At 35.5% G+C, this 26775-nt stretch overlaps 1 long non-coding RNA gene across 2 annotated transcripts; it reads left to right on the top strand.

Moving 5' to 3' along the window:
- The first annotated feature begins 88 nt into the window (after nt 1-88).
- Nucleotides 89-26747, top strand: LOC308640166. Of its 2 annotated transcripts, XR_014020190.1 has the most exons (3): nt 89-226; nt 6096-7773; nt 26625-26747. It is a non-coding gene; the product is annotated as an uncharacterized lncRNA (long non-coding RNA). The 2 variants fall into 2 exon arrangements; XR_014020191.1 differs by lacking the exon at nt 26625-26747 and having other exon boundaries at nt 6096-10769.
- Nucleotides 26748-26775: the final 28 nt, after the last annotated feature.

Consider the following 26775-nt stretch of genomic DNA (forward strand, 5'->3'; position numbering starts at 1 on the left):
TGAAAATCTTTAATTTTATTTACCATTTGCTAATTTTCAAATTAAATTCTCTCTCTCTCTCTCTCTCTCTCTCTCTCTCTCTCTCTCTCGAGTATTCTCTGAGTAGTGCAGATCTGTCATCTCTGTCTGGGTTTAACACTGCCAGTGCTCTTCATCTTGGTTCAGTAACTGGCTGGCAACAGCAACACCTACATAACATGCCACCATCCGCCCTCAGTCAGTTGGGGTAAGCAATATCATTTCTTTCATAATATAACTCTAGAATCTGTGTTTAAATGACAAATGCAATCTTTAAATGTATGTTTTCATGTCCCATTAGAGAGTGTAAAATTCTACTTTGTAGAAATATAAAAGTAATTTTCAGACTAATAACTCTCAAGGAGAGTAAATATTATATCCCTTATGCTTTAAGAAGATGGGGAGCTCTGTAATGAGATAAGTCATGTCCTTATTGTTTTAGGCTATATCTGTTTCCACTTATATCAGTGATGGAATTTTTATTTAGTTGAGTTTTCATACAGTTATTGAGGGAAGTTTGAAGGCATATGTAGTTGAGTTCTTTGAGTTTTTGAGACATTTGCGATTCTTTCTCATTGAACATAAACCACATAGTTTATGCTAATGTGAACCTAACATTCATAGGATCAACTATTCAGTTAACATATAGGTTTCATATATTTATACTCATAGAACACGTGTGTATTTATAGATATTTTATTTAAAATGTATGTATAGATACTAAAAACATACAATACTAATTAGAAATGAGGGTATAAAAAAATTTCTGGTCTTTTCTGGTCAAAGATGTGTCTTTCTGCCCCCTTGTGGTAATATTGAGATATGTCTTTATCATAGAAATGACTTGTCATTTACCTATGGAAGCATTCAAACCTTAAAAAATCCCTAAAGTCACAATTCACGGTACTTATTATAAAACAAAAGATTTCAAAACTAAAATATCAACTGAGCAACAGACTTAAAATCTAACTCTAAAATGGCAGTGAATCTTCAAAAGGAAATGGTAGGAGGAAGGATATAAAATAATTAAAGTTGAATTTTTATATTGTAGAAACTTTCTACATGCCTAGCTCACTTTTGATTTTCTTCTGAGCCATTTGGTTATAGTTACCTATAGTTAACTAGTTATGGAAGTGAGAATAAACCATTGATTAGAATAAAAGTCACTAATTTATATTATACAACTTCACTTCTCTTACCTTGCTCACCCCCCCGCAATTAGCTTTCATGTAGTGCTGATGTTACACAGATAGTGATCCAATGATGGAGTCTTCACCCAGTCACCATATGCTTATATCCATCTCACTAATCACTGTCATTGAAAATCTAGCCTTCCATGTAAATAATAAAGTGCTACTCTACTATCTAGAAATATCATTAAAGATGAAGCTGTATTAAATATGATCAGCAACAGAGTTTCTCTTTGTAAGACATCTAAATTTTCTCTCAAATACTATCTGAATAGACATTAATTGCAGTAACTTTTTCAGGTAATTATCACTAAGTACATAATACCATCCAGGCAGTTTTACAATGTGTATGGGTATCAGGCCCAGCTGTACATATCTGTAATCTTAACTACACAGGAGGCTGAGAAATGAGGATTGCAAGTCTGAGGACAGCCTGGGAAACATAGCAAGACCCTATATCAAATTTTTTTTAAAAAAATTAAAAGGGTTGGAGATATAGCTCAGTGGTAGTACACTCCTGGGTTCAACCCCAGTACCAAAAAATAAATTAATTAAACTATACAAGTGGTATTGTACTTCCATGGCTTAGCATTGAGTCCAGTGTGCAAGCTTATTGTCAATTCTAAGGGGAAATGTTTATTTCTCATTTTCACAAAACTTATCCATTATGGTGCTAGATTTCCCTAGAAATGGCCAATGTCAAAAACCATTTAATATTGTCTGATGTGCCTTTCTCTTGTTTTTTAATAACATCTGATATTATGCCTTTTAACTTACGAACAGATATTTATTCACATATTTTAACTATACTACAATTTTAAAGCTCTCTTCTATTACATGAGGAGAATCTAATTCATCGTTGATTCTAGTAGAAGAATTTATTCAGTTCAAGTTTTCTTTCAACACTGATCTGCATTGTGCATAATTTGACCCTGATTTTAGTCTAGGAGTTTTAATTTCATTTCCCTTATACCTCACATCAGTAGAATGACCCTTACATTCCTTCCCTTGCTGGCCCTTCTCTCTCATGCAGACACACTTTCTCACACTTCTCTCTCATACACAAACCTGCATAGTAGCTTTTTGAAAGTGAGTTCCTTCAAGGACTATCCCTTACTCACACAATTAAGTGTTAAGCTATTTTTTATTTATTTTTATTTTTGGTGCTGGGGATTTAACCCAGGTGTACTCTACTACTAAGCTAATTCCACCGCCCTTTTTAAATTTTTTTTTTTAATTTTGAGACAGGGTCTTGCTAAGTTGCTTATAGGGCCTAAATTGCTGAGGCTGACCTTGAACTTGCAATTCTCCTACCACAGCCTCCAGAGTTACAGGGTTTACAAGTATGCACCACCATGCCAGACTACACTAGTTTTTAGAAAACTGCAAGTTGCAATATTTTTGTAAATAAATTACATGATCTGCCTTAATTCTTTACAGTATAAATCAATGAGGAGTTGATGTGTTTTTAGTCCAAGTAGTCTCTTAAACTTGTGTTTGGGCCTCATTCTTTTGGGTAAATAGGGTGTTCCAAGAAAAGAATGAAAAAGATTTTTACCTCTACCAAAGTAGATATTCCTAGCAACCCAAGATGAGTACAATAATTCTTTCTCAAAACTCCCAAAGTATAGTAGAGCTCTTTATAGTTTATCAGTGGAAAAGAGCTCTTTGGTCTTGAGCTTGTGACTTCAAAGATATATTTGTAAAAACTATCTAGTATCTGATTTTCTATTACAAAGTTACATAAGCATCAAAATTTTATTTTACATAGGATAAGACATATCTGTCAGAGATGCTTGCCATATTTGAGAAAATGACCCTCAAGTTTTTTGTTCTCAACTACCACCTCAAAAAACAGGCAGCCTAGGGGCTGGGGCTGTAGCTCAATGGTAAAGCGCTTGCCTAGCACATGTGAGGCCCTAGGTTTGACCCTCAGCACCACATAAAAATAAATAAATAGAACAAAGATATTGTGAGGAAAAAATGCTTAAAAGTATGTGGGGGAGGGCAACCTGTTTCCTGGAACCGTTTCCACACATTGACTTCATTGATGTTGGTGTTCAGTACATACTGAGGGCGATAACTTTGAGTAGAGACAACTCTTCAAAGGTTAGGTTAATTATACTATGATTATCTAAATTCTAGGGGGTAAGAGTATAAAATTTAAATAAAACTATCACTCATTTGATTTCTGAACAATTTAGGGGAAGGGTAGGTGTTCTCCAATTCAAAGGCATCCATACTAGGTGGAAACGTTCACAGGCAACTGTGAAGGTACACAGGCAACTTAAGTGTCTGATCTCTCTCTCCTCACCAACCTCTTCAGCCCCCAGCCACACATATGAAATATTTAATAATTATCCGTGTTTATATTTTGTTCTCAAGAACAAGTAGGCCTACACATTTACATCTGAATGTATCACATAGACAATTAAGTGATTTTAATGCTGCCTTTTCTTTTCAAGAAAATACTTCTTTAATAACAGAGACTAGGCATTCTGTTTTGTCTCTTTAATACAGTATAATGAAACTTAGTCTGAGATAGCCATTACCTTTCATGACTGTAGAGTTAGTCCCTAAAACTACTCAGCTTGTGTATACTTTCAGTGTCAAGTGAAATGCCACCAAAAGATAAACAAGTTGTTCTGTTTATGGGAAAAGATCATCAATAACTGTTCCATCTTTTATGGAAGAGAGATGCAGCTCAACTATACACACCAGTTGGCTTTAGGAGACAAATCGAATAAGTAGAGAATGCAGCTTCCAAAAACTGTCATTATTATTATGTTATATATAAATTTTTTACTATATTATCTAAATTAACTTTTTAACACTGGTCCAACTCACCAAAATTTTAAATTTTTAACCTTGCCTGGGAAGACACAATATAAATGTCAAAGGGCAAACAAGAGTATTTTGATATGCAGCATTATTTTCAGGATCTTAATTGACTTTCATTATTAAACAGTTATATGATCCATAGTAGAATCACTCAATTAAATTTTAGCAAAATAGTCTTTCTTACCCAGAACCAGGAAAATTGTTTCTTCCAAAAATCAATGGATGATTTTTCTCTAACATCAAAATGAATCATTAAGTAACTTTAAACCAAGAAAAAATAGTCCACCATTATAAATCTTTTTGAAATACAACTGTTCATTTCCTCCCCCATCTTAATATCTTCTTAATTCAGATTATTTAATTAAAATTCAGAGAAAATTAGTAAACTAATATAGACTATAAAATAATAAACTAGAAATAAATAGCTCTAAGTACAAATAAAGTAGAATCTTGATATGAGGGCTAAGATTGCTTTGATTTGACAAGATCAGAAAATCAGAGAAAGAAAGGCTTATTAAAGAAGCAAATAATTCTCCATATTATTCTCTACATTAGCTCATCTATTAATAAGAGAAGGAAAGTAATTATTTGCCAGTAGGTGGTGCTTTCGTATAAAACATCACTCAAAGATAAACTCGTTTCTGACTAATTTTATTTCTTTATGTATCTTGAGCCTATATGGCATCTCCCAAAATCGAACCCCAAGTCACTCCACTGTTTTCTCTGAAACATATACCCATTCTCTCAGTGCTCGTAATGACACTGTTAATGCCATCCAATTCTCTCCACTGGAAAGCAGCATAATTACATACATTACTAGGTAGGCTTGCTTTCCTTTGTTTAAAATGGGTGTGTCTGTATAGATAATTCTGTACTGTGACTCTTCCTCAGTAAAAGAGATTACTGTACTCTTTGACAATATGGTCAAGTAATGCTGACTCTGGCCATGGAAGTCAGTGCAATCAGAATGTAAGAACAATAAACGCATCTCAGAATTGATGCTGGCAATGTAACCACAGTTTATCCTGATCAAACTCATTGTGATTGCTAATCTACACTGAAGGGCTTAATGCTTTTCTCTCTAGAATCCTAAGTATTTAAATTCTCTCGTATTTTGGAAGAAGGGAAAATTATACTCTCTGGGAATAAATGAGGATTAAGTATCATAAACACAGTAAAATCACATTATATCCTTCTTTGCAACAATCTCTCCTTAAGCAACACCAGATTCATCAATTAAGGCCAATCATAAATAAAAGGAACAGTAACCTAAGTATGCCATCAGAGAGTGACTGTCAGTAGTCAAGTTGAGGGCATTGTGGAAAATGGTATTATCATCCCATGTAACTGAAAGGATGAAGAACGTCTAATTATTTATCAATTTTAGTGCAGTAGAAAGTTCATTTTTAAGCCAATATTTGAAATTTCTGCCGATAATTTTTAGTCTCCTTCCTCCTTCCTCTTTCCCTACTTTGAGGCTTGTCCTGAGTTATGGGTATTGTGTAGCATTTAATGGGTTCTATCACCTGAAATTTGAACTCTCTTGACTTTGGCTGAAGATTGTGTACTCCATTTAATAAGTGCTCATTTGTTGGAAGGAAATGTTTTTATTGATCACAAGGTTTTCACAATAATTTTCAAACACAGACTTTAGTAAATCAAGAATGTCTCATGCAAAGATAAACAGGGTCTCTAAAGCCTTAGAAAATTAAAATTTGGAATTAGTGGAGGGAGAAATCCCATGGACACAGAATGTTTTTTCCATCATGTTCTTAAGCCCTTCTGAAACAGTAACCTCTAAGTTTAGGGAGACTGTCAGAAACTAGAGAAGTGACTCATGAAGCCTGGCCCAGCTAGTACTGTGAATCGACAAAGACATCCTGTGTCACTGTCAGGCAGTGATGCCCTAAGTGCTTCACCGCACTCCTCACTCTGGGCATGCTCTGGTGTCTAAGGGAGACTTTAAGCTGATGTGTTATATAATTGTGAGTTCCTGGGGCCTCCAGGCCTCCTCCATCTGTAACTGGGTTTCCTTTCCTCCTACAGAGCTTGCACTAGCACTCATTTATCTCAGAGTTCAAATCTCTCCCTGCCTTCTACTCAAAGCCTCAACATCAAGTCAGAACCTGTTTCTCCTCCTAGAGACCGTACCACCACCCCTTCGAGATACCCACAACACACGCGCCACGAGGCGGGGAGATCTCCTGTTGACAGCTTGAGCAGCTGTAGCAGTTCCTACGACGGGAGCGACCGAGAGGATCACCGGAATGAATTCCACTCCCCCATTGGACTCACCAGACCTTCGCCGGACGAAAGGGAAAGTCCCTCAGTCAAGCGCATGCGACTCTCTGAAGGATGGGCAACATGATCACATTATTACTTAATAGTTTTTTTTTTTCTTGCAGTGTGTGTGTGTGCTATACCTTAATGGGGAAGGGGGGTCGATATGCATTATATGTGCCGTGTGTGGAAAAAAAAAAAAGTCAGGTACTCTGTTTTGTAAAAGTACTTTTAAATTGCCTCAGTGATACAGTATAAAGATAAACAGAAATGCTGAGATAAGCTTAGCACTTGAGTTGTACAACAGAACACTTGTACAAAATAGATTTTAAGGCTAATTTCTTTTCACTGTTGTGCTCCTTTGCAAAATGTATGTTACAATAGATAGTGTCATGTTGCAGGTTCAACGTTATTTACATGTAAATAGACAAGGAAACATTTGCCAAAAGCGGCAGATCTTTACTGAAAAAGAGAGCAGCTGTTATGCAACATATAGAAAAATGTATAGAAGTTTGGACGGACCCAGCAATGGGTGGCCACTGGCAAATATTAGGAACACATCTGGTCACCTAACATCCCGAGCAGGCTCACAAACCTGCAGGTGTATCATTGGCGTATGGCACTCATTAAAAAGGATCAAAGACCATTAAAAGAGGACCATACCTATTTTTTAAAAAAAGTGGAGTTTGAGAGCTAACGTATTTAATTAAATAAATAAATAAATCTGGGTCTGCATCTCTTATTAAATAAAAATATAAAAATATGTACATTACATTTTGCTTATTTTCATATAAAAGGTAAGACAGAGTTTGCAAAGCATTTGTGGCTTTTTGTAGTTTACTTAAGCCAAAATGTGTTTTTTTCCCCTTGATAGCTTCGCTGATATTTTAAACAGTCCTGTAAAAAACCAAAAAGGACTTTTTGTATAGAAAGCACTACCCTAAGCCATGAGGAACTCCATGCTTTGCTAACCAAGATAACTGTTTTCTCTTTGTAGAAGTTTTGTTTTTGAAATGTGTATTTCTAATTATATAAAATATTAAGAATCTTTTAAAAAATCTGTGAAATTAACATGCTTGTGTATAGCTTTCTAATATATATAATATTATGGTAATAGCAGAAGTTTTGTTATCTTAATAGCGGGAGGGGGGTATATTTGTGCAGTTGCACATTTGAGTAACTATTTTCTTTCTGATTTCTTTTACTCTGCATACATTTTATAAGTTCAAGGTCAGCTGTCAAAAGGATAACCTGTGGGGTTAGAACATATCACATTGCAACACTCTAAATTGTTTTTAATACATTAACAATCTATTGGGTCAACTGACATCCATTGTATATACTAATTAGTTTCTTTCATGCTGTTTTTGTTTTTTTTTTGCATTTTTATCAAATGCAGGGCCCCTTTCTGATCTCACCATTTCACCATGCATCTTGGAATTCAGTAAGTGCATATCCTAACTTGCCCATATCCTAAAGTATATGGTTGGTTTTCAGCCTAGAATTTGATGTGTGTCTTAGAAATATGCCCAGAATAGAGAAGCTGTGTTGGGGCACATGTCCTGCAAATACAGCCCCAGAAACAAGTGAAATGGAGTTTACTTGGTGAATGAGTTATAAATTCCCACAGAAGAAAAATGTGAAAGCCTGGGTGCTAGACAAGAGGGAAGCAGGTAAAGGGATAGTTGCTTTGTCACCCATTTTTAATTATTTTAACTGACCCTTAACAATCTTGTCAGCAATATAGGACTGTTGAACAATCCCGGTGTGTCAGGACCCCCAAATGTCACTTCTGCATAAAGCATGTATGTCATCTATTTTTTCTTCAATAAAGAGATTTAATAGCCATTTCAAGAAATCCCATTAAAGATCCTATGTCCCTTTTTTTAATTTTCAAGAAAATATAACTCTTGTCTAATATTCGTCTATAAGGGATTAATTTCAGACCCTTCAAAAAGTGAGTGCCATAAAAAAAGTCAATATATATTGTTTAAAAGATATTTCAGTCCAGGAATTATTACCTTCTCTTGGAATGTGAAGATCTGTCGATTCATCTCCAATCATTTACATTGACATACACAGCAAAGAAGATATAGACAGTAATATCAGCACTGCTATATCATGTGTAGGACATTTCTTACCTATTTTTTTTCTCTTACTTGCATAGTTGTTATGTGTTTCTGATTGTAAAAGGCTGCCGCTGGGTGGCAGAAGCCAAGAGACCTTATTAATGAGGCTATATTTTTCTTAACTTGATCTGCAGTCCATAATTAGACCACAATGCACCTTTGGTTGTATCCAAATAGGATGCTAGCCTGCCTTGTACTAATGTTTTGTATACTAAAAACAAAAAAAATCAATCATTTCATAATATCCCACTACTAAAGGTATCCATGGAACATAGGGAAAAAAACAAAATCAACCCTGAAAATATACATACTCGTGTATGCACACGGACATACACAAACATACAGGGGAAAGAGTAAGAAAATCATTTTCCTCACCATAACTTGATCCCATCCTTATAACTTACCCATATAACTTGATGTGTACTAAATATGCAAACATATCACAAATGTTCTTTGTCATTTCAAAACACTTCATCTATCAATATCAGTAGAATCTTACAAGTGGGTGGGGAGGGGTCATTATATGAAAATATGAAGAAATAGCCATATTAATTTTTTACCTGCAATTTGCCTCAGCAACAAAGAAAACGTGAATTTCTAACGCTAAAGATAAAGTAAGCTAAAGTACTAGCAGAAGCCTTGGCTATTTATAGCAGTTCTGACAATAGTTTTATAAGAACATGAAAAGAACAGAATCACTCAAAAATGGATGCCAGTCATCTCTTGTTCCCACTATTGAATTCATATAAAGTGGTAGCAAGATAGCGAAGGGATAATCTGAAAATTTTTAAAAGATGATTTAATGAGAAGAAGCACAATTTTTGATTGTGAGCGTCACTTTCTGTAAACAATCACTGTCTATATTTACCCTTATGCCTTTTCTGTAATTTACCATTTATTGTATTTGCAAAGTTAGTATGGTTTTTATCACAGTAAATCCTTTGTATCCAGGAGTTAGGGCAGTGCCCTGAGAAAGTATTACTTTACATTACCTGTCCTAGAGCAACATTTTAGACAACATTCTTCATTGCAAGTGCAAGCAAAAGACCATAAGTGGCATTTTACACAGCTTCAAGTATTGTTATACCTATCCTATCTTAAAAAGATTTTTTTTGGTAATATTGAGCTTAAAAATTGGAAACAGCGATGCAGTATTCACAAGCTGCACAACCTGTATATTGTATGCATTGGTGTGTGGAGGCTGTTCATTTCAATCTTTTTAAAAACTGCTTTTTAGTAAAATGGCTTATTTTTCCCAGAGATGGAATTTAACATTTTGTAATGATGAATATGAAAATACCTGTCATCCTTAGATCATTTAAAGGTTAACTAAAATGAGCATTTTTAAAAAATCCCAATACACTTTTGAAAAGAATGTCTGCCCTCTCACACTTCTACATATTTATTTTCTTACATACCTATCTTTTAATTTAGAGATAGCATTTTTGCCCCTTTATCCCTTTTGGTTTGTTTTTTCGGAGAGTAAATGCTTTGTATTTCTTTCTTTAAAAAAAAATTTTTTTAAAGAAGAAGCCACTTGAACCCTCAATAAAGGCTGTTGCCTAAGCATGGCATACTTCATCTGTTCTCGTTTGTGCCATCTGCTGTGATGTCGTCCCTTGTATGGCGTTAATTTCCTGCCACTACAGATCTTTTGAAGATTGCTGGAATTCTGGTGTCTGTTAGAATGCTTCAGACTACAGATGTAATTACAGGCTTTTCTTAATATGTTTTAACCAAAGATGTGGAGCAATCCAAGCCACATATCTTCTACATTAAATTTGTCCATTTTGGTTATTTTCATAATCAGGTATTGCATTTCGCCTTCCCTGTTCATACCTCAGATTGATTCATACCTCAGTTTTATTCAGAGAGGTCAGCTAAGTAATGGATTCTGTTGTGGTTTGCAAGCAGCATCGGTGTACTCTTAGAGCAAATAGACCTGGGTCACTGTAGGCATAGGACTTGGATTGCTTCAGATGGTTTGCTGTATCATTTTTCTTCTTTTTCTTTTTCTGGGGACTTGTTTCCATTAAATGACAGTAATTAAAAATAGCTTGTAAATGAGGGCATACAAGCATTTGCAACAAATATTCAAATAGAGGCTCACAGCGGCATAAGCTGGACTTTGTCGCCACTAGATGACAAGATGTTATAACTAAGTTAAACCACATCTGTGTATCTCAAGGGACTTAATTCAGCTGTCTGTAGTGAATTAAAGTGGGAAATTTTCAAAAGTTTCTCCTGCTGGAAATAAGGTATAATTTGTATTTTGCAGACAATTCAGTAAAGTTACTGGCTTTCTTAGTGATGCAGTGTCTGTGGTGCATTTTTTTAATTAATGTTTTGCTGTTTAAATTTATTCCACTTTATTGTGTATTTTTTAAAAAAGAGCAGCATATTCCCCAAGCATAAATGAGCTTTCTCAGTTTTCAACTCAAAATTTATGAAAAGATGGATACGTGTGTCTGTGTGAGGGGGATGTGAACAGGATTACAGTTCTTAGGGTAATGTGGTATTTCACCAGTGTAGGAAGCTTAAGTTTCTTATTGAGTGGTTCAATCTCTTTTTCAAAACAGTTTTCCATGAAGATCTCTGATAACCTTCTAAATGCATAAAATTTTCCAAAGATCATTAAGAAAGAAATTACCATGAGATAATTAACTAAAATATGTAGAAAATATTTCCAGAAGATTTATTTTTTCATCAGAATAGGTTAGTGACCAAAAAGAAAAAAAAAACAAATTGAAAACACCGACTCATATCTAAATATTTGAGTGAATTCATACATGCTTAAAAACTACAAAATATGCCCATTGCCAAAATTTAATTATAATTCCTAAAAGGAATGTCCTTTTAAAAGAACAATATTAAGATAAATTAACTGAATTTGGAAACTGAAAAGAAAAACAAGAAGGCACTGCTAGCCAACTGGAGAAGTTGGACTTTTGCATTAGCAGTGATTCCTGCTCTGAAAAACAAGGAACTTAGCTCAGGGAATGTTGCATGTGGTTTCAAAATAACAGTGGTTTTTGCTTTGTTCTCTTTATACATTTTTGGAAAACATTTATTAAGCAATAATTATATGTAGTTCATGGTAAATTCCAGGATGAATGAAGATGTAGTTCTTGCTTTTAGGAAACTTATTAACTAATGGGACATAGAAAGTGTTCTCAGAAAAGTCAACAAAGTGCTATGAGGGAAGAAGCACTTTGCCAGCCGTTAGTGTGAGGTAGAACAGAGGCTCAGAGTGTGGACACCTCCTCATCTATCCAGCAGAAGCAGCCTTTCACTTGTTTTTGAAGGGTGAGCAAGATTATACAGGCCAGGAAGGATGACTTTGTGTTCATGTGACCCCTGTGGTTGTCACATGGGCCTGTCCTGTGTTTACTGTTCTGCTCTCACCATCCTTAAATTCATGTGTGTGTGTCCCACCCTCCTACCCCCAAGTACTGGGGATTGAACCCAGAGCCTCACACGTGCTAGACAGGTACTCCACCACTGAGTTATATCCCCAGCCCTCTATCCTGACATACTCATTTTTTTATCATGAGCTATGTTTTATAGGTAAATTCCAGTGGGACAATGGAGCATGTGCACTAGCAGAGGAGATAAAAAGAAAAGATAAAAAGTTTTGTATTTTAATATCTTTAACAGAAGGTACCTTTTCCTACTTTCCAACAAGACCCTGACATATTCAACAAGGGCTCCACAATTATGATCCCAGCCCTGGGTGAGGGCTTTCTGTGAAGAAGAAATAGTAAATAAAAGGAAGGGATGAGAAAGTGAGAGACAAATATGCAGGAATTGGGGACCATTGTATTTAAATAAGATACAACCATGTCAAAGGGAACAGTAAGAGATCAGATTGCAAGAGTTGTTTAGGGGTCTGATTATATAATTGTGAATATCTTAATATCTGGAATTTAAGAAATCAGTTGAAAGACTTAGTAGAGACAGAATTGTCAAAATTTATCAAATGTAATGGTAGGAGTGATGATACATTAGTAATTGTTAAAGTTTGCAGTTGTAAGAAATGATTAGGATGCCAGTAATATTCAAATTGCAAACAGTGGAATCACTACTTCATGAGGAAGGTAACTAATTCAGTTTTCAGCATGTTGAATTTGACTTGTATCCATGAGAATGTTGTAAATATAGACAGGCTATCAGTTAACGCTGAATATGGAGGCTGGGATATCATTAACAGGGGAGGTATTACTGAATGCCACACCTATAAGTGAGTGAGCTTGTCAAGGAGAAGGGGAAAGGGAGACAAAAAAAAATATCTTAAAAGAGAAAAGAACTGCAGAATAGAAAAGAAAAAAAACAAAAACAAAAACGGTGAAGAACTCAAGAATGAGCAGTAACACAGAAGGAACACCGAAGTGCTGCCAAGGCAGAAGAGGTTTAAAAAAAAGAAAAGAAATATTCAGCAATGTTGAGGGCTTTGTTGAGGTCACAAGGAAGATGGAGGAAAGGATGTGACTGACTCTTGAGTAACAGCTGAGAGAACCATTTCAATAAAATGGTATAGGAGGCAAGAGAGATCACGAGTGTTTGTCTAGCAGGTATTGAATTTCCGACTATTCCTATGGACTAATCTATCACAAACTTTGGTAAGAAAAATATGAGAGCTGATTTGAGAAGCTAGCAAGGTCAAGAGCCAAAAGAGGGTTTTTGAAAAGGACAGGAGGTACACTGGGAGATCTAGGAAGAAGAATAAAAAAAAAATCTGGACCTTCCCAATCAATGGCTTGAGAATTGTGTCATGTGTCCCCCAAAGCCCAAATTGAATGGGATTCTTTTATTTCAGTCATTTTTGGGTGTCTGGATTAAGTAGAGTAATTGAAATTGACAAAAGAAAGCTATTCAGGACAGAGCATCTGAATTTTCATTTTTCTTGCACCTGTTACTGTGGCATCTTTCCTGCATGTTATCCTTAGAGACTGACTTCTAAGCAAGAAAAAAGCCGAGTTCAATTCCTTACTGTGTATTGCCCTTGAATTCCAACTTCCCTGTTTTCTGAGACAAATATCTCCATCACTGAAAATGAGGCTACTCTTTAAGCTTTCTTCTCCCAGGCTCAGCATCTCTCTTTGGGAACTTTTGCCTGAAAAGTAGAGTTAGAAAAATACGTGGGGAAATATTTGTGGTTTATTATCCTATAATAATCTCTGGTCCCAGTGGCAGCCTTGATTTCCAGATCTTTAGTTTCATCACATCCCAGTCTTGATTACCTCCAACTTGAAGAACTTCCAGCCCTGTTATACTCATCCCTGCTCTCGACCAGATGGAAATGATGATCATGCTTGGAATCTAGTTGCTCAGGACTAGAGCCAGGTTGAAAGGGAGGGAATATGTACTACTAGTGAGGCAATTCCAGGCTGAATAGAAATTAGGTAGGAGAGCACTTTCTCAAGACACTCCAAAGTCAGCAATGCAGAGTCCTTTTCAGTTCCCTTGATCTGTCCACCCTCCACAAAGAGAACCAGCACCTGGGATGGCAGAGGGCAGCCTGAGAAAACAAGCTGAAGCTGGTGTGAGTGAGGGCAAGACATTAGCATACACTAAGTGCTTTTTCTTTGGTGAATTTGACCCACATTATCATATTTAACCTGTTGGATGACACTGTAACAAAGGTGCAGTATTTCTGAGATCCTAATTGAGAATCAGACCAACTTTAACCCTCACAAGCAAGGTAACATTTGTCAGGTTATTTACTTTCTTTAAGTACTCACTTTCTATGACAATTGTGGGTTGTCACTAACTCACAAGTTGCTATGGGCTCAATCAAGATTTTTATAGTCTTGATTAATTTTATAGTCTTTTAAAATCACTCAAAAGATGAAGATTTATACTCTTTCATGAGTTATTCAGCTCCACTTCATAACACAATGATTAAAGAAATCTGAATTTTCTACTACAGTATGTATTTTTATTTCCTAAGTAATATATTCTTTCCCAAAAGACCATTTGGTATGTCTCTGCTTTGTTGAAGCTCAAAGTGCATGCTCTACTCATGGAAAAAGCCATGCTGTCATGGATGTCCATCCCAAAGCTCCCACTAGTGGTCTAAGTATGTGAACACAGAGAGACTTCCCTAGAAGCTATTGTTACAGAAAGAGAATTACCTCCTTCAAGCATTTATTTCATAAGTATTCCATATAAGATGGCTTTTTACTTTTTATAAATAGGAGCCCTGCTTGAAAATGCAAGCCTGTTTTTATGCAAAAGATTATATGTGTAGTATTTTTTTAAATTAAGTATAGAGAAGGTGCCTGTCTATAAAGGTGTGCTTAAAAGTTAAGTTTCGGTAAGCCACACAATGGAATGCACTTCAACAGTTAAAAAATAATGATAATAATAATAAATAAAACAAATCAAAGCCTCTATGTACTGATATGGAAAACTTTCATAACACTTTGATAGATTAAAAAAGCAATAATGGAGTAGGGTATAAAATACAAAAAAAAAGAAATGTTCTTATATTTCCATAAAGGAACCCTGGAAGGATATATAAAGAAGCCAATGCAGTAAGTTACCAAAATGTGGCAGGGGTGGGAGTGGGTAAAGAGGTGAATGAGAGAAAGACTTGACAACATGTATTTTTAATATTTTTCTGATTTTTTTTTTACTATAAGAATGTGCTGCTTGTTTTTAGAAAAGGGTTTTCATTTGGAAAAAAAAAACGTCCCCAAAATCACAAATGCCTCCCACCAAATAAATTTATAAAAAGCTCTCATCAAACTGAAGAGAACTTTAGAAGCTGCCAGTGTGTCCAGCAAACTCAGGACTGATAGGTTTGCCTCCAGGTACAAAAGGCCCCAGCTGTTATCTCCAGAGGATAAGACCCCAACCTTAAGATTAGGAGTTTGCTTCTCTATCAACTACACCAGCTGTCCAAATAGCCTTATTAAAGCAATTTCCCCTAATTAAATCCATTATAAATATTTTCGAGTTATATTTGGAGTTTCTTTGCTGTTTTCTCAGCCACTTATCTCCATTTTTTAAACCTAGATTCAGAATTCATTCCATGAAGCTAATACTCTGCCTAATCAAGATTATCTTCTGGATACATCTAATCATTAAGACTTTAAAATCCAGTGACCTTGGCTGAATTTCTGTTGAACATACAACTACCCTGTTCGTTGTCATTGTAACCTGCTCCCACATGTGGCCAGTCCAGCTCTAGTATGAAAACATAGAGGACACGTCCTCCCTACAACTTCTGTGTCCATAATGGTCTGTTGAAACAGCATGGAGAGGTGTTACTTTCTGGTACTTGCTAATTCATCTACTAGATTTTCAAGTATGATTTAAAAGGTGCAAAACAGGCTTCTTCACTTTCCTGTCCTCCACGATTAATATTCTAGTTATGCACTTGGCGTGCACAAAGTCCTACTTTTAAAACATGCTAAAGAAAAATTCTTTACTAAATCAAAACACATGTTCTACTTCAGACTTCTACAGACAATACATGAATAATACATTCTACAACATTGCCCCTGAAAACTCTGGCCTGTGATGCTATTTGTCCTTTGAATTTAATTCTAAAGGAAGAACTTAGAAAAATGGTTTATATGTCCTAAATAATATGTCCTCTACACAATCCATTTTAAAGGTTCTGACAACAGTATGGGGACATATACATCAGCCCTTGAGACCTCAGTTTTCTACCTGTATTTAATAATGCATTTTATAAAATATGGGAATAGAAGAGAAAGTCACCATGAATGGGAAGAACCAAGAATGGGAGCCATGTGGCCCTGAACTTTTGTTTTTAAATTTCAGGAAATTAGAAATGTGTATGCATAGGGTAAAATTTTAGAATTAGGAAATTATATATGACCAGATGCAGAAGAATGTAAGCAATTTGGCACCAATTATGATAATAATTATTAAAATCATTCATTAAAATGCATACAAAAACTATGGTAAGTGAAAGAAGTCAGAAACAAAAGAGAACATAATGTATGAGTCCATACATAAGCAGTTCAAAAACACACAAAATTAATCTGCATTAATAGACATCAAAGTAGTGGTTACCTGTGAGGTGGGGACTGAGTGCAAGAGGCACAAAGAGTTTCTCATCATTTAATTGCCAGTTTAAGATCTACACATTTTTCTTTTTGTCAGTTTTACCTCGATTAAAAAATATTTATGTGAAGAGAAATATCAGTTTCAGAATATTATAAGAAATAGTAGCCAGGAGTGGTGGCACATGCCTGAAATCGCAGCAACTCAGGAGGCTGAGGCAGAAGGATCACATATTCAAGACCAGCCTAAGCAACTTGGCAAGACCCTCAGCAATTTAGTGAGAGCCTGCCTCAAAACAAAAATTTTAAGGTCTTGGAATGTATCTCAGTGGAAAAGTGCCCCTGGTTTAGATCCTAGTTTAAAAAAAAAAAAGAATAGTAGGCACTACTACTCTAAGGTGCCTTCTGTTGAAATGCAGTAGGGCCTGCTCCAAAAAATAATTATTGTACTTGCAAATCAGGAGAAGCTGCTCAATAAAGTGTTAGTCTTCTTAAGTACTTTGAACATACTCCCCCACAATGTTTATGTTATTATTTTACCATAGATAAAGGGAGTAAACTTCAGTTCACTCCTGGTCAAATTATCACAAATGCCAAAATACAGGTAAATTAATATGATTACATTGAGACTGATCATGTAATGTAACAACATTCATCAAATAAATTGACTACTTCAAGGATGAAGTTATGGGGCTGGGGATGTGGCTCAGGCGGTAGCGTGCTCGCCTGGCATGCGTGCGGCCCGGGTTCGATCCTCAGCACCACATACAAACAAAAATGTTGTGTCCGCCGAGAACTAAAAAAAAAATTAAAAAAAGGATGAAGTTATTATTTATTCCAAGATATTAAATCCTTTGACTAGTTGCTATTGAGGGTCTTATACCATATTCTTAAATTCTTATTTAACATGATATTGAACATCACAAGATAAGAAAGATTAAGAAAGCTAGAATGTTTACCTTTTGTCTTAAGATTATTCCCCCCCCCCAAAATTTTTCATTTACTTTCTTTCAAGGAAAAATATTTGGAGCTTCAATAAATAATAGTAATACCAAAAATGATAGTCAAAGCAACTAGTAAGTAATACTAAACAACTTCTTTGTGAAACTGATCATCCATCTATCTACCTTTGAGGGTTAAATAAAGAACAACTCAAATGAAAACAGAAGACTCAAGTGCATTTTGAGTTGCACTTAGTGAAATTAAGTACAAGACCTATCTGTTTAAGTACTCTGAAGCTTGAGTAGAATCCATGGGTACATGAATTTCAGAGAAAAGTACATGTGATCAATAGAAAAAAAAAATACTAGAATGGAATAGGGAATAGACATTTTAATCTTCTTTCAATTATTAAGAAAAAGAGATCTAAAACATTAAAATATAAAATATTTTTATAATATATTAAGGATTATTTTATGCACTTAACTAAATACATGCATAAAATACTAGCTAACATTCAGCATTTACACACACACATAAACTACATACACACAGGGCTGGGGATGTGGCTCAAGCGGTAGCGCGCTCGCCTGGAGTGCGTGCGGCCCAGGTTAGATCCTCAGCACCGCATACCAACAAAGATATTGTGTCCGCCGAGAACTAAAAAATAAATATTAAAAAAAATTCTCTCTCTCTCTCTCTCCTCTCTCACTCTCTCTTTAAAAAAAACTACATACACACATATAATTTATATAAAGTTCATTAACATGAATCAGAGTGATAGAAAACCTGTAGAAAAGAGCTCTTGATTTTTGTCTACCTGGATGTCTCCTTCAGAACATTAACTCCATGAGACCACAAGATTTTCCACCATGGCTTTTGCTCATTCTCATTTGTCTATCATCACTGCATGGCTGTGCACACCCAAGCAGGCCAAGTATATGAAGACAAGTGGAAAAAGCCTAAGAAAACTTCATTCTGCAGTGTAGATATTTGAGCCTACATTATAAAGTTCCTGGATTACTTATGCATTTTTCCTGAGTAACATCAAAGAGTGACTCTTCCATTGCTCCCAGAGTTTCTTCATGCTGAAGAAGAGGGTTGCATGTGTATAGAAAAGGTGACAAGCAAAAAAAAAAAAAGACATATAGTTGCACTCCAGAAGTTGAGAACCCACAAAGATCCATCCTTTAGAATGAATAAATTTAACCTGATGAAAAAAAAATAAGAAAAAAAGTAAAGCTAACCAAGAAAGAGTCCCACAGAGACATCAACATTTGTTTAATTTATAATCTATCATATGGATTAAAGTAGCCTCTACTTTTGGTCTTGTTTTTATAATGTAATATGTCGGAAGTTCTTAGTAATATCACATAATTTATTACGTGTTTAAAAATGTCTTAAATCTTCATGGTATCATTTAAAGTGTTGTGGACATTGATAAAGTGGCAGTGTGATATGGTCAAAAGATTGTGTAACGAAATCTGTGTTAGAAAGCCTCCTTGGCCAACTACAAGTTAAGCAGAAAAATTGTTTAACTTCTCTGGTCAGTTTCCTCCTCCATAGCCCTGAAAGTACACATTCACAGCATGTCAATGAAAAATAAATATATATTCACCTGAACGCAGGGTTCCAGGGAGTAACTGGGCATAATAAATTATTATTATCCTTACCTGGGTCCAACCTTGAGGGGTACTGAAGTAAATATTAAAGCATACTTAAATGAAAATTAATTACACATATTTTAAATTAGGTTAAATTTTTTCAGAAATAGTAGAAAATGAAACTGATATTAAGAAGTATTATTGCGTAGAAAAACTTTCATGAGTCTCTCATGTTGACATTCATCCTGTGGTCAGGACTACAAAACCAGACACCTTTACCCAGGCTATTTTTCAGGGTTGAGTTTGTAGGAAGCAACCTTGAAAGATAAAGTAGTATGTACCTCTTAAGTAAGTATGGACTGTTTTACTGCTTGCTATAAATGTGGTAGATTCCCCCAAATCAGTGTTCCTCAACCACAACAAAACCCCACAGTGTGCGTATCATTCATCACATTGCTCCCATGAGACTGTGGACTAGGGGAACCAGTGCTGATATGTTGAAGATCATGGTGCTTGCATGCCACGAGTCTTTTGTGTCTGACTCAGAAGATAATAACGGACTAAAATTTTAGCTTGTGAGTTTGGCAAGGGGGTAGAGTGGTGACAGAAACTCAGCTTTTTAAAAGAGGAAGGACAAAGAGTTTCACAGTTTGCATTCAAATGTGAAATGAAAAGATTCACTGGAATTCAGGAATTAATGTTCCTGCCCAAGTGGTAGATGGGAGTAGGTGGGCAATGGATCCCTTTGTTGTACCTGTTAACAAGGCTAAACAATAAGAGGTAGAATTGAAACAAGCTCCAAAAAAAGGGTGTCCTAGTTGTTGCTTACTCTTCAACAAATGGAAAAAGGAAGGCAGTTGCTTCTGGTAAGAACTCATCACCACAGTAAGCTGTATTGAAAGCTATTATCCTTGCCACACACAATACTTCTAAATACCATGGATGCTATGTTTTGATTGGCTCTTGGTCTTTAATGATGACTGGATATAGGGTATACCACTTGGAAGGCTATAGGCTTACTAAAGATAGCCCTGTTTAGGGGCACTAAACTAAAAAGAAATTATGAATGTTAATGGGAAAATTAAAATCAGTCACGTAGACTGCTTTGTAAGGATACATTTTCTAATGACACTGACTTGGGGCTAGGGATATAGTTCAGAGTGCTTGCCTCATTTGCACAAGGCCCTGTGTTCAATCCCCAGCACCACAAAAAAAGAAAAAAAAAGACTATTGAGACTGACCTGTATGAAGCTGATGATTAGCCCATATTCTTCAGCCTGTATCACACATGTTAACATATCCACCAGCATGGCCTGAGTACAAGTTAAATAAATATATTTATGGTTCAGTTCCCACCACTCCAAGCCAAATTTGGGGCTGCTACTAAATAAAATTGGGATTGTTTGTCTTTCAACAAATCACTACACTGGAACAGGCATTGTATCTGCCTATTTCTGAAAATTTGACTGTATTGCACATTTGACCCACTCTCAATACTACCATCAATGTCTGACCGCTGTTGACACTTTCTCAGGTTATGATGTAACTGTTCAGAGCTAACCATCTGACTCTGATCATACCATTGTGGTCCCTGAAGTCAAACTATGTCATGTTTTTAGCTATTCTAGATTATCTGCAGTATACCTTTTGTCTTAAAGTTCACCCAACAATGGACCAAATATCAAGGCATTTAATAGCTATTCTGTATGCCTAACCAATCACAATCACTGGTATTATAAAGCCTTGGAATAGCCTTTTCCAGAAAAGTCAACTCCAAAAAATTCCTAGTTGCTGAATGCAACCATTTATGGAAAGTTTTTATCCCCTTGAGACAAAAGACAGGCTATAGATACCAATTGAAACTTCAGAATTCTACCCTGACCATTATTGGCTATGATGCTTCTTTCTTTCCCCTGATGGCAACCACAGGCTGGCCTAACTGATCCATTCTCCAGGTGACAAACTAGCCAAAACTGTGTTTCTTCTTGTTCACTGCAGTATCTTGAGCTGCTAGAATGGTACCAGGAATGGATCAATTCTCAGCAAATATTTTTTAATTTGGCAATGAATGATATAAGTAAAATAAAATATCCTATAACTTTTGAGCTCTTTAAATTGGTTAAAACTTATATATATATATATATATATATATATATATATATATATATATATATATATATATATTTAGTTATAGATGGACATAATACCTTTATTTTATGTATTTACTTTTAGGTGGTGCTAAGGACTGAACCCATTTCCTCAGATGGGCTAGGCAAGTGCTTTACCACTGAGCTACAAGCATAGTATGTAACTACATTTAGATATATTTTATTCACATTAACTCTCAGTGTTATTCATTTTAAGAATAAACTGGTTTTTCATTTCCTCCACTGATGAATAGTTAATTTCCATGAATCAACATGGAATAAAGCAAATTCTTTTCTTTTCTTTTATTTCTTTTTTTAAGATACTTGTACTAAGGATTGAAGCCAGAGGCACTCTACCACTAAGCTACTTCCACAGACTTTATTTTTTTGAGACAGGGTCTCACTAATTTGCCAAAAGTAGCCTCAAACTTTCAATCCTTCTGCCTCAGCCTTCTAAGTATCAGGGACTGCAAGTGTACTACACTGTCCCTGGCATTTAAAACACAATTTTTGTAGAAAAAGTAATTTTCTGGATCCATAAGTAAATATGTAGTAAAAGATGTTCAAAATATATAGGAGAAACATACTAATTTTTGGAAGGTAGTTACTTCTGAAAAGAAAGGAAAAGATCAGAGAAGGGATAAGAATGTGGAGAGAGAGTTAATTTCTAACATTTCTTTAAATAAAAGAAGTCTGGAAGTGTAGCTCAGTAGTAGTTTGCCCAGCATGTGAGATTAGTGTTGGGTTCAATCCCCCTAACACCACTCAAAAAGAGAGAGAAAAACAAATCAAACAAACTGGGCGCAGTGGGGCACACCTGTAATCCCAGCATCTCAAGAGGTTGAGTCAGGAGGATTGAGTTTAAAGTCAGTCTCAGCAACAGTGGGGCACTAAGCAATTCAGTGAGACCCTATCTCTAAATTAAGCAATACAAAATAGGGCTGGGGATGTGGCTCAGTAGTCAAGTGCCCCTTAGTTCAATCCCCAGTACACTGTCCCCGCCTGCCCCCCAAAAAAATCAAACAACATCATCTTTCAAAAGAGGATAGTTATTCTAAATATTTTTGTTATTTTGTTTTTATTTTTCTGCACATTTGAAATATTTTATACTGAAATATAAAAACATAAACTTTAAATAATTATAATATATTCTGGCCTTGAACAAGGTCATTGACTACTATTGGAAACATAAAGATTAAAGTTCAATCTAAGATTAGTAACTAGCATAAAACTTTCATTTATGCTTCAAATCAATAACTTTAATACCATGGTGTTTATTTTTATATGCATTGAAATAAAATGAGATTAAGGTGAATTTTTAAGGGAAGAATACCATCCACATTTTGCTATTTTATTTGTAGTCTTGTAAGCATATAAATGTATTTGGTTAATATAAAATCTCTTATCCTTTCTTTGAGCAGCTAGTAATATCCATTTCCAGTTAATTCATGCAATATTTCCAAATAAGCTTACATATACATAGGGTAACATACATAACAGCTCTCCATACCTCAGTTTTGTGAAAGATAATTCCTCCACTTACAATAAATGAGTAATTCCATAAAAACATGTTCTTCCTTGCTAACAGTTAACATACAACCTAAATTATTTAGATATCAGAGTTGTATTCTACTTACAAATTCAGTCTCCTGTATGTTGCCATCTTATTTTATCTAATCTCCTCAGGGACTTGTCAAGGAGAATTTCAGCTAATCTAATAATGTAGGTTTGTTATACTCACAAGAACTTGAATCTATAAACAGAGAGAATCCAAAGTTCTTTAAGTTAGCTAAAAAAAGTTAGTTAAAGCAAGTTAAAATCTTCAACTATCTTAAATTAAAGGATCAGGTACTATCTAGATATCTTGATTTGCATAGTTACTACATGTAATGTGAAGAGTAAATAAGAATAGGAAGAAGAAGCAAAAAATAAATCCTTATATGTTTGATTGCATTTTTGCCTAAAAAATAGTGTTCTCCAATGGTGAATTTTAAAGATTTTGAAATAGTGGACTGATGAAAGTCTTATTCATCCATTATAAGATACATATATTGGGTCAACATAATTAAAAGATTTGAAGTAACTTTTTACCAAGTTCTCAGGTAACTATATAAAATAGTTACATAGTTACAAAGTCCTTTAGACTTTGGCCACAAGTTTTTCTTTATTGAGAGAGATATTTAACTGAGCAATTAAAAAAAATATATTTCAGTCATTTGTGACCAAAGAGCATGACTGAGAGATGAGAGATGGCTATGATTTTGTTTTTCCCTACACTAAGCAAATAGTTTTTAAATACTGAAGACAGAACAGCAGTATTCTAGTGCTTTGTAAAATAAAATATTTTTTTTTCTGAAGAATAGTCCCATTGTGAAGACATTTTGAAACTCTAATGCCATGAAGAGTTAGAAATACCATCTGTTGCTATAGCAAAGAGCCAAGCCAACCATTCCCCTGGACATGTTCAGGCAAACAACTCAGCTGGTTTACTCCCAGCTTCTGCCAACTGAACCAAGAAATCAATATGAGGCAGAGTAGCCACTCAAGGGTCATCATACCTAATATCATTAAGGTAGAATTCTAAGGCAAAGTATATGTTACAAAGTTATGTGATAAAGGAAACATAACTGCAAAAATAGAGGCTTTAGTAATTAAACTACTATAGATTATGTTCTTTGCTTCAATAAAATGTGTAGTATTTTCCGTAAAGCAAGATATCAGACCAAGGGAAACTTACCTACTAAGCATTAATGTCTTCATTGTTGCTGCTTCTTACATGTAGATTTTATACTTATATACCTCTTACAATTGGTTCTTTCTGTTTTTTTTTTCAATCTTACATGCTAAAATTGAAGTTTAAATTATAACAATGATGATTTAGGGCTATATGGGAAATGCCACATTGCTAACATGACATGATTTTTGTTGTATTTACCTGAAAAAAATTAATTTCCCTCATGAAGGCACACAAGGTATTTGAACCCAGCCTATGATCTGAACCCTTTGGGGCACTCTCCTTGTAGTATGTTTCTCTCCTTCAGCACAGGATATACAGTGGAGGATCCTTTTCTTCTCTCCATATGTAGAGGAGAAGGGGCAAGTGAGATATTGTGACACCACCTTCCACTGATGTAATATTGAGTCCCTTGTCTTTGGATTTCTGGATGTTCCACAATAACATGCAAAGTTATCCTATGTTTGTCTCTGCCTGTGTGTCTGCAGTCTGTGAGTATGCACACACATGTACATGTGTGTGGTGTGTCATGACACAGATAATTGTTTCGGTAGGTCTTGAAGTTTAAACCCTCACTTTACAGTCTTGGTAAAGACTAATCGTAATCTAATTCTTGTCCTTGTTAAGAAAATTATATCTTGTATAAAGACTCTGTCAGAGCAATCACTGCAGTTAACACTTTCTGACCAAAATGCTGAGAGACTCAACAATAAACCAGAATGTAGGCTTTACACATTAAAAGTGTGGCAAGCAGGAGCCTGGTGTAACCAGACTTGAGGTAGGATACAAAACTGAAACAGCATTTTATTTAAGGTGGTAAAAGAGTTGGAAATGTCCATGTAAAATTTGTAGCCATAGAATTTATTCCATAAAGAGGTAATGAAAAACATATGTCTGTTAAGACCACGATTTAGGTGGAAGTTACACAACCCCTTATCTCCCCAGAGTCATTAATGAACAAAGCTGGGAAGAGAGCTTAGTCAGGACATGTGCCCTGAACATGAGTGGAGGGCCAGGAACAAAGCACAAGGCAGCAGTGATGTCATGATGTTGAGATTGCCCTGGACTTTCTCTTGGGGAACCCAGTATAGGCCTGAACTCTATAGAATATACCTGTGCTTCAGGGCATTCTTACCCAGCTTCTAGGGATGAAAATGTATATGTCTGTGTCCACATCATCAAGACACCATCCTGCAGTGTTCCAAGAAACAGATGCATGCCATCACCATCATCACCACAACTCTGCTGACACCAAATACTTACTAGATGGCAAGCACCAAGTGCTTTCAGATACTAGTGCATTGAACCTTCAAAAGAACCTTATGAGGCAGGAACGATCATTAAACCCATTTTACAGGTGAGGGAAAATTGAGACCCAGAGGTGCTAAGTAACTTAACACAAGGTCAACCAGTTGGGAAATCAAGAGAACCTGTACTTGAATGTGATGGTTTGAATCCATAACTCTTAATCTGTAGATGTTAGGAGTCAGTGCAGTGGCCTTTGCTAGGATCTTGCCTCTCTCCTCACCTTGTAATACAGTTCATTCTAAAAGTAAAAATTTTAGGTATTACATTAAGTCAGGGTGGAATTATTTCAAGCCAGTGAAATTTAAAGCAAATCTCCAATAAAGTACACATTCCTTCATGAATCGCACAGGGGCATATGCTAACTGACATAAACCAGCTAATCTCAAGAATTTGGTATGAAGTTCAGTTGAAAAGTGATTATATGAGCCAGGCATAGTGGTGCACACCTGTAACCCCAGAAACTCAGGCCGGCCGAGGCAGGACAATCATAAGGTCCAGCCTAGGCAACTTAATGAGACCATGTCTGAAAAGGGATGCCATTAGGTTCAGTCCTTGGTGCAAAATTTTTTAATTTAAAAAATAAAAAATAAATTATGAAATAAATGTTGCAGAGAACAAATCTTGGAACTGTAACAAAAGATTAAACTGGAACAAAAGATTAGCAGGAAAATATCCAAGGTGATCTGCAGGATTTGAAGAGGAAATCCATATTATTCAAGGCAATTGTCAGGCAAAGCCTGTGTCAGTTTCAGTCTTTGTGACAAGGCATGGACAACTAGTAGAAGTAGTTAAAGTGTCAACTAGGGTACACATTAAAAATCAAAAAGGGAAAAATGTGATAGTCAATGTTTGGACAATTGATATTAAAAAAATGGATACAATATGGCAGAAGGTGGGAGAAGGTGGCCTCCCCTACAAATGCAATATGCTCAATGAAAGAATGTTTTACATGAGTATGTCAACAGTTAGCCTAATCCGAAAACCCAATCATCAAGTGCCAGATGAAGAGTGCAAAAATGCCAAGAAACATATCAAGAGGTAAAGAGATCCAATTAATTTTTTTTTCATTTTGTGGCAGAGTTATTGAAAAGGATTTACATAGAATCATGGGCTAATAATAATGAGAGCATATAAATTACTGTATAAAATGATGATTAGTGATAATTGTTCAAGAAAACATGTGTGTCTCCTGTCTCTAAGTGGTAAATTAATTTTGACTAATGAATAATTCAAATACCTAAGCTTAGAATTGACCCTTTGTTATGGCTATTTCTCTAGCCATACAAAGCAGGTGGGTATCTGAATAGAACCCTAAACTGACCTGCCCCTTACAGGCGATTTCTTCACTGCTACTATCTGCCTGGAAATCTTTTTCCTTCTCTTCTTGTTTTATAGCATTTCCTGATATCTTCTGGATTTCCTGGAGAACAGGAAGAACAAGAGTGAAGAAGTAAGAGGAAAAAGGGAAGGAGGATCTGGAGAAAGGGAAGTGGAAGGAAAGAAATGAGAAAAGAGGGAAAAGAAAGAAAAAGAAAGAAGACAACAT

The sequence above is a fragment of the Spermophilus citellus genome (genome assembly GCF_964194105.1).
Source record: "Spermophilus citellus genome assembly, contig: SCAFFOLD_298, whole genome shotgun sequence".
Lineage (NCBI taxonomy): Eukaryota > Metazoa > Chordata > Mammalia > Rodentia > Sciuridae > Spermophilus > Spermophilus citellus.